The sequence below is a fragment of the Pteropus alecto genome, unplaced genomic scaffold (assembly GCF_000325575.1).
Source record: "Pteropus alecto unplaced genomic scaffold, ASM32557v1 scaffold43, whole genome shotgun sequence".
In the NCBI taxonomy this organism is placed as follows: domain Eukaryota; kingdom Metazoa; phylum Chordata; class Mammalia; order Chiroptera; family Pteropodidae; genus Pteropus; species Pteropus alecto.
The window spans coordinates 5,131,716-5,141,350 of record NW_006435764.1 but is presented as its reverse complement, the minus strand read 5'-3'; the positions used below and the strand labels follow the sequence as shown (position 1 = coordinate 5,141,350).

Here is a 9,635-nt window from a genome sequence, read left to right as displayed (position 1 = left end):
CGCGCGCGTGTGTGTGTGTGTGTGTGTGTGTGTTGAACTCGTGGATTTTTTTATGTATTTGATGTTTTTTTAATCTGTTGTCATCGTTATTCTTATGGATGTTCAAATCGTCACAACTTTGGCCATCGAGGTCTCTTTAAAGGTGACTTGTTTGTCATTTTGATATGTCAGTAGTCTGATATTTTCCCTGCTTTCTAGTATGACAAGGTTTCCTAGGCTCATCTTTTACATTTCCTGTCCCAAACCTAAAATCACTTTCCTTTTAATGAGAGATGGTATTTAGAGTACTAGGGGTGCTTATTGCCACCGCGATGATCATTGCTTTTAGGCCTTTTCAGAGGTCAGAACTAAGGAATGGTTTTTTTTTTTCTTTAAAAAAAAAAGTATGATTTCATACTTATAATTTCAATTTCAGGGTTAACTTTTTTGGCTTTTATTTGCATTTCTTTTATGCTGAAAAATTAATATAATTACTTATTTTCTTTATCCTACACTATATAAAATAGTTTTTGAATAATGCCATGTTGTTTCTAGCAGTGATACAGGCTGAGATGCTTTTGTGGTTCTTTGGATTAATACTAACATCTTTGGCTTAAACCAACCAAGAATCACCCGTTGAGCTAGGGAGGGCTCCTCCCATGAGACAGAACTACACATTTGTTTTTACCCCTTTTTGTTGAATTTTTAAAGATCTGTTAATTTTCTGATGTGAAAGGTAAGAATCTAAGACGCAGTCCTTTATTTTCTTCCTCCTCCCTTCTATATTTGGAAACTATATTTTCAATTTTTTATTCTTGCTGACTTTTGTAACTTTAAATGTTTTAATTATACTTCTATTTCTGGTTCCACCTTTAGTTTTTCTCCTCCTGTCTAAAAGTTGAAAAATAATAACATTTATCATGGTATAAACATAATACAATGTTTATATAATCTAAGTATTTATAAATCTAAGTATTTTACAGTACTAAGACTATATTTTCTTTATTTAAAAGAGAGTGTTTCTAGGATAAAGATCACATGGCTTTTTTCATAAATTTTACCAGTTATTTAAAATTATATCATATTTTACCTTACCTCATTTGTATCATTTATTTTATGGCTTTTTGGTTTTAACCTTAGGATTTCTCATTGTTTTTGGTTTTTCTTGGCAGAATAACATGCCTTTATGATATCCTCAAGTTTTTCTCACTTCTCATTTATATCATTTATTGCACGGAGTTCCCTTTTTTATCCAGAAATTTCATTCTTATAGTCCTCTTCCTCCTAATCCAGACCATTTGATATATGAGCCTGCTGTACAATTGTCATTATAAGATTTCTAAAATTTCCATCCTGTACATTTCCAGCTCACATCCCTACCCCATTCTGGCAATCACTGTTAGTTTGTTAATCTTCCAGAGTTATTTTATGAATATATAAGCAAACATAAATGTGTATTTTAACTTTCCTTCTGCTGAACATAGATGCCAACATGCTATATACTGATCTGTACCCTTTTTCACTTAACAGTTTAATAACACCATGTTGTTAAATGAAAGATCTTTTCATATCAGTACAAAGAGAGCTGCTTCTTTTGTTTTTATTAATTTATTTTTATTAAAGTATAGTTGACATACCATTTTATTATGAGTTTCCGGTGTACAACATAGTTATTCAACGTTCACGTTCCTTACTAACTAATCATCACGATAAGTCTAGTAACATTGTCACTATGCAGTTACTGTGATGCTGTTGACTATATTCCCTCAGCTTTTCATTATGTCTCCATGACTCACTCATTTTATAACTGGAAGTTTACACTTCTTATTCCCCTTTTCCTTTTTCACCCATCTCTCCTCCCCCCTCCCCTCTGGCAACCATCAGTTTGTTCTCCAGATCTATGACTCTGTTTTGTTTTATTTTGTATGTTCTTGCGTCCCCCTCCCCTCTGGCAACCATCAGTTTGTTCTCTAGATGACTCTGTTTTGTTTTGTTTTGTATGTTCTTGCATTTGTTTTTTTAGACTCCGCATGTAAGTAAAATACGTTATTCGTCCTTCTCTGATTGATTTCATTTAGCACACTGCCCTCTAGGTCTATCTATGTCACAAATGGCAAGATTTCGTTCTGTTTTATGGCTGAGTAATCTTCCATTGTAAAAATATGCCACATCTTCTTTATCTGTTCATCTGATGATGGACACTTGGGCTGTTTCCATATCTTGGTTATTGTGACTAATGCTGCAGTGAACATAGGGGTGCATGTATCTTTTCGAATTAGTATTTTCACTTTCTTCAGATGAATACCCAGAAGTGGAATTGCGATAGTCCTATTTGTATATTTTTGAGGAACCTCCATACTGTTTTCCATAGTGGCTGCACCAGTTTGCAATCCCACCAGCAGTACACAAGGGTTCATTTTTCTCCACATCCTTACCAACTCTTATTTGTTGTCTTTTTGATAATAGCTAATCTCACAGGTTCGGGGTAAAATCTCATTGTTTTGATTTGCATTTCCCAGATGATTAATGATGTTGAGCATCTTTTCATGTGTCTGTTGGCCATCTGCATGTCTTCTTTGGAAAAATGTCTATTCAAGTTTTTTAAACATTTTTAAATTGGATTGTTTGTTTTGTTGGTGTTAAGTTGTATAAGTTCCTTGTATATTTTAGATATTAAATGATACCCCTTATTAGATGTATCATTTGCGAATATCTGCTTCCATTCGGTGGGTTGCCTTTTGATTTTGTTGCTGGTTTTCTTCGCTGTGCAAAAGCTTTTTAATTTGATATAATTCCACTTATAATTTTCACTTTTGTTGTTCTTGCCTGGGAACATATATCCAAAAAAATATTACTGAGGCTAATGTCAGAAAGTTTACTGCCTATGCTTTCTTCTAGGAGTTTGATGGCTTCTGATCTTACATTTCAGTCTTTAATCTATTGAGTTTATTTTTGTGTATGGTATAAGAAACTGGTCTAATTTCATTTTTTTGCATATAGCTGCCCAGTTTTCCCAACATCATTTATTGAAGAGACTGTCTTTTCCCCATTGTATATTCTTGCCCCCTTTGTCAGATTAATTGCCCATATAGGTGTGGATTTACTTCTTGGCTCTCTGTTCTGTTCCATTGATCTATGTGTCTGTTTCTGGGCCAGTGCCATACTATTTTGATTACTGTAGCTTTGTAGTATAGTTTGAAATCAGGGAGCAACTTTTTTTTTCTTTTTCAAGATCACTTTGGTGTCAGTGCTGAGCTGATCGAGAAGGGAAGGTTTCAGTGGTGAGACGCCCAGTTGAAAGAATGCACGAGGGGCCGACATGAGAATGGAACGGCAGGCACCGACTTTATTGCGCTTCTGCGCTAGCGGACTGCATGGGCTCCACATGTGCCAGAGAGCGGTAGCGGCATTCTCCCACACGCGTGGTGCAATAAGCTGAATCATGCTTCCTGAGTTGGGCGCAGGCGCCCTACTATACTAATGTAACATTCTAAATCCAGGGTCCTATTCCTAGCCACAAGCCTGGATCACAGCCAGACGTGGGACCTACACTTTGGCTATTCAGGGTCTTTTGTGGTTCCATGTAAATTTTAAGATTATTTGTTCTAGTTCTGTGAAAAACATCATTGGTATTTTGATAGGGACCTCTTTCAGTTTTACAACTACATCATTGTCCATCCTGTGGATGTACCGTAATTTATTGAACTAGTCCCCCCAGTCGATGTATATTTTAGAGTTTCTAAGCTACTGCTATTAGAAAAAACGTATTTATTCTGTAGAATAAATTCCTAGAGTAAAAATGCTGAGTGAAAGACTATATACATTTGCAAGGTGGGTAGGAACTACCAATTGCCCTCTGTAGGAGTATACCAACTTAGGTTCCCATGGGCAGTATATGAGTGCTCATTTCTACACAGCCTTGCCCTCAGTGTTATAGGTTTTTCTTTCTTTTTATTTATTTATTTTTTTAGGGGAGCGTAGGTAAAGGATAGCAGTTGTTTAACGACGAGTCTACCCCTATGAGGCTGACATAGAAATTACCCCTCCTTCACAAAAACAATGAAAAAAGTCCAATTCTCTTTACATTTTACAAGATGGAAAGAAATGCTAACAGATTAAGAAATTAACCACAGGACTTAATTAGAAAAAGATTTGGCAACAGGCCCAGCTCATCCAGTGGCTAAGGGAGAAAATATTCTGCATTTGTGACACTGTTTAGAAAGGGATAATTTAAATGCCCTCTAATCTGGGCTAGTAGTGTCCAATTAAGAAGTCTGTTAGAATGAAAACACTTGAGTTTTTTTATACTTAGTGTAGTGAAGCAGATTTTTTTTTCTTCCCTTAAAATTGTCCCTTCAAATATATTTACATTGAATGGTAAAGATTACAGTTTAATTAAACAATATTTCCTGTTTCTTTTCAAACCACTGTGCTAGGAGTTGGAGGGACTCAAGTGCTGAGAAGAAAGCGGCCCCTGTCCTTCAGACACATTTAGTTTGGGGCGACTGCAGTTGCGGGAAGAACAGGGTGAGCGCCTTGAGGGGCAGAAGCAGGTTGGGCCTCGGAGAAGGGAGAAGGCTCACCAGGGGCGGGGAAATCAGCAGAGGAGATGGTATTTAGGGTGACCTAAAATAGTGAGTAGCAGTAGACACAGCAGACACAGATTTAGAGGCAAAAGAAGGTTTTTTAATTGTCTTTTTATCTGGTTTGGGTGACAGGATGTGAAACACGTGTTTTCTTGGCATTAGTACACCCTGGCAGAGAGTCAGATTGGAATTCAGCAGCGATGTTTTCTATCTAATTTGGGCAGAGTAACCTAGTTAGGAACACAGACTCAAGCTAGACAGCCCTGGCTGCCACCTGCTAGCTGGGTATGACCTGGGGCAGGCTACTTCTCTGGCCTGTGTTCTCATCTGTAAAATAATTATAATTGTTTCGAGGATTAAATTAGTGTATGTAGATTACATATTGTAGTGCCTGGCTGGTTGTGTTACATGCTTGCTATTATTATGTTGTACCTTCGCAAATTGATACTTTTTAAATTTTTCTTGTTACGGAATTAATATATGATCATTGTAAGAAATGTAGGATAGGTAGAAAAGCATTTTTAAGAACTCACCTGTAACCTCGCCACTATAGAGCGGTTTAGCGTTGTGGCATCTTTCTCAGAAGCCATCTCACATCGTGGTTAAGAACAGGGGCTCTGGGACCCACCCGCTGGGTTCATATTCTGGCCCACCATTTACTGATCTCTCTGAATCTCTCTCAGTTTGCTCATTTGTAAAATGTGGATGATAATAACACTGTTCCTAGAGTGAGGATTAAATAAGTTAATACATGCGAAGCATTTAGAATAGTGCAAGGCAGAGTAAGTGCTGTGCGAGCGTCTTTGCCGTTGTTATTCTTCTCTGTGTGTGTATGGCCGAGATTTAAAGAATCACATCAGCCTCTGAAATTGAGAATACAAATAAGTAGGATTAATGGTGGTGGAGCAGGTGATCAAGAAAGAGGTGCTACAGAGAGTAAATATACACACGCACGCACACACACACACACACACAATTACGTGACAGAGTAAATGATGGCTTCAGGAAAGGCACTGCAGGGGAGGGAGGGAACTAACGTAGTCACGATTCGCCAAGAGGAGGTCATAGCTTGATTACGGTGCTCCACCCACGTTTTCGCTTTCTGCGGTTTGGTTACCCACTGTCAGCTGTGGTCTGAAAATAATAAATGGAAAATTCAAGAAATAAACAATTCATAAGTGTTACATCTCGTGCCACCCTGCTCCATCCCGCCAGGGACATGAATCATCCCTTTGTCCAGTGTATCCACTCTATAGACACCGCCTGCTCATTAGCCACTTAGTGGCCGTCACACTTATCAGATCGGCTGTCACCATAAGGCAGTGCTTGTGTTCACGTCACCCTTATTTTACTTAATGATGATGCTGACAATTTGGATGTGCCAAAGAGAAGCCGTGTTTCCTTTAAGTGAAAAGGTGAAAGTTCTTTAAGGATTTTATCATCTCTCATCATTACAAGGAGGGGGTGAGTACAGTACAATAAGGTATTTTGAGAGCAAGAGAGAGACCACATTTTTATACTTTTATTGTAGTCTATTGTTATAATTGCTTTATTATTAGTATTTGTTGTTAATCTCTTACTGTGCCTAATTTATAAATTAAACTATCACAGGTGTGTATGTATAGGGGCAAACATAGATGATCTAGATATTATCTGCAGTTTCAGGCATCCACTGGGGGTCTTGGAATGTTTGCCCTGCAGACGAGGGGGGCTACTGTAGATAGAATCTTAGTTCTTCCTATTGGAAAATAATTTCTTCCTGGGCAATTTGGGGCAGAGGGGAGTGAATAAATCCATGGTTTTAAACTAAGGTAGAAAATAGGAATGGTGTCTAGTGTGGGTTATAAAAAGATCCTTTAATTCTATTGGGACAATGAATAAATTCCCATTTGAAATCTCAGCCAGATAAGAAAGTAGAGATTGAATTGGCTGTGTTTTCTTCCCACAGAAAAACCCTTGTTTGCATTTAAAAATAAATTACTAAGTGAGCATTCACAGCATCGGGGATTCACTATTGACTTCCTATAAATAATAGCTTTTTCTTAAGTCAAGTTGGGTTCTAGGAAGAATTTGATGAGTGTCATGGGAGGCAAGCACACTTTATTTTAGGAGCCCCCCAGATAGATGTCAGTCCACGTAGCGGGCTGAATAGCGGCCCCTGAAAAGACATGGCGAATCCTTAACCTCGTCTCTGTGACTGTGGCCTTATTTGGAAATACGTTCTCTGCATGATCAAGATGAGATAGTCCTAATTTTGGGGTAGACCCTAAATCCAATGACTGATGTCCTTATGAGAGAAAGGAAAGGGAGATTTGAGACACAGAAACAGAGGAGAGACACAAAGAGAAGGTCACGTAAAGATAGGAGCAGAGATTGGGATTATGAGTCTGCAAGTCCAGCCAGCGGCGGCCAGCAGCCACCAGAAGTGTAAGAGGCAAGGAAGGATTCTCCCCTAGAGGCCTCAGGTGAAATGCAGCCCTGCCGACGTCTTGATTTTGGACTTCAAGTCAAAAGAATAGATTTCTGTTGTTTTATGTCACCTAGTTTGTGGTAATTTGTATGTCAGCCTTTGGAAGTCGATACGGTAGGAGATGAAAATAAGGCATATTTGAAGTTGTCAATGGGCAAGTTATGTTATACAGACTCATGAAAGTGTATTTTCTAAGACTTGTGCATTTATTATATAAAACCAAGTAAGGAATCTTAAAAACTCACAAATAAATGTCCCTATGTATTTAAAGCCCTGAGAAAAGTTGAAGAGACACAGAGATAGAGTGTGTGTTTGTATCAGTCAGATTTATAAAATTTAAATTTTCCTCTACGGCCATGCTACCCTGAACAAGCCCGATCCTGTCTGATCACGGAAGCTAAGCAGGGTCGGGCCTGGATAGTACTTGGATGGGAGACCACCTAGGAAGACCAGGTGCTGTAGGTGTCAAAAAAATAAAAATAAAAAAAGTAAGGGATTGTAAACTGACAAGGTCTTTGCAATCTGTGAGGTCAACCAAGGGTTGCCTCACCTAAAAAAATATAAATAAATAAAAATAAATTAAATTTTCCATAAGATAATAACTTAAAAAATGATACAAGTTAGTTTTATTTAATATTAATACAAAAAAAATTGCAATTCTTTCTTTGAAAATAGTTATTGGTAGAGTCTTACCTGATGCTTTTCTTATCCCAGGACCTCAGTCCCATGCCACATTTATAATTACTTTGCGACCAGGCTGATTTTATTTTATTTTTTAGTTTATTGTCTCTAACATTTATGATCTAAAGCTAAATGATTTTTCGGATCTTAGATCTAAAATTGGTACTTCATGTATTACAACCCCAATAAATGGACTTTAAAGATGCTCATTCGTATCCCATCCTTTTCTTTTCAAGATGGACTTTCTTTGAATAGATAGCTGTTATATGGAGCATATTCTTATTTGAAGCCCTAGGGTTTTAAACAGTAAGATAAACAGTAAGAAGACTCTGGAGTTCTTTATCAAGAATGCTTAAATTATCCCACCCCTGAGAGCAGCTGTTTGTTTCTGGAAATGAAATGTGGGTCCTGCCTTGAGGTGGGATGGGTAGCAGGATCAGAGAACGATGGAATTATCTCTGGGAAAAAAGCAGCCAGCTGGTTATACAATACTTAAAAATGTATCATTTAAAGGTAAAATGGCAAGCTGTTTCACCCCCAGAGTGACCTACTTTTAAAACATTTTTAATTGTCTTTGGGGAAAAGACATTTTGAATCCAAATTATGCAGTTACTTGTTTTGTTTGCTTAAACAATCTAAGAATCTGTCAGAGGCTGAATGTTGGGAGTGGGAAATAACAGGAAGAAAACGCAAATGAGCCGACACTGAGGTTGGTGCTTCCTACAGGGCCTTCCGTTGGTGTGTGTGAGGCATTGGCATCTGGACGCCTGTGACGCCTCCATAATTGGAAATAAGAGCAAAGGTCTTCACTTTTAGCCTCTCACTGTTACTGTGATTGTTTTGAACTTTACAGAGTAAAGATTTTTCCCTATAAGTTGATCAGTTTGTCAGTCAAGTCTCGTTACAGAGGAGATATGGATCAACTCCTCACCTATGTGATCTCAAAAGTAGTACAGCGACCCTGGGATAATGATACAGTAGGATGTAATTGAAACTCTCTGGGGACTAGTATGTTATATCGTTTTTCTTGTATATAATTCTGGAGTGACACTAGAGCTACTTTTTAAAAATCTTTTATATTTTGATGATTTATTCCGTTCAGGTCCCCGGTCACCTCTTCCTACATTCCCAGATAAAATTTAATTTCTCTCTTCCCCAGAGAACGCTGAGAACCACAAGGGACCTTAGATAAGACCATTCGGTCCCAACATCTTAACAAGCAGCCGATGCTACAAAATGCGAGTTGTTAGACCCACGCCAGGCGGCGTCGGGACCAGGTTTCTCTGTGCCACGCTGCCCTTTTCTCCAGCTCGACTTCTTGTTCTCCAGCCTCAGCTTCATCCGCAACTGCTGACATTTCTAAGGGAAACGCTACTTCACTCAGGGCTTTTGTTCCTACTGCTCCACTGAAATGCCTGGCAATTGTGGTCACCAGTGTTCTACATTTTGCCAAGTCTAATGGTCGGTTTTCTGACCTTGGTTTGTTCTACTTCTCAGCAGCGTTTGACACGTCTTCCTAAGCACTTTCTTCTCTAGGTTCGTGGGCGCACATCTCTCCCTATTTCGCTGACAGCTTCTCCTCTGCTAGACTTCTGAGCATTGGAACACCCGGGGCTCCATCCTTGGCCTTTTGTCTTTTTTGTTTGAAAAATCTCTCAACCATTCTCATTGCTGTCAATATCATCTTTATGCCATGATGCCTAAATCTGTATCTCTAACCTCGTCTTTCCCTGGAGCTCAAGACTCATAGTCAGCTGCCGGCTTTCATTTTTTCATTCGGCCGTTTAAGCTGTCTCAGACTTAACGATGAGCTGACTTTTCCGTCCCGTTCACCCCACAACGTCCTTATTTCAGTAAACACTACCACCATCTACCCCCTCAGTTGCTCAAGCCAAAAACCCAGAAACGCCTTTGAGCTT

At 38.6% G+C, this 9,635-nt stretch overlaps 1 protein-coding gene and 1 pseudogene across 2 annotated transcripts in view; both read left to right on the top strand.

Moving 5' to 3' along the window:
* PACS1 (phosphofurin acidic cluster sorting protein 1) overlaps positions 1–9,635 on the top strand; it is a 103,393-nt gene that overhangs the window by 55,652 nt on the left and 38,106 nt on the right. The window lies entirely within an intron of this gene.
* Positions 7,382–7,500, top strand: LOC112479312 (annotated as a pseudogene).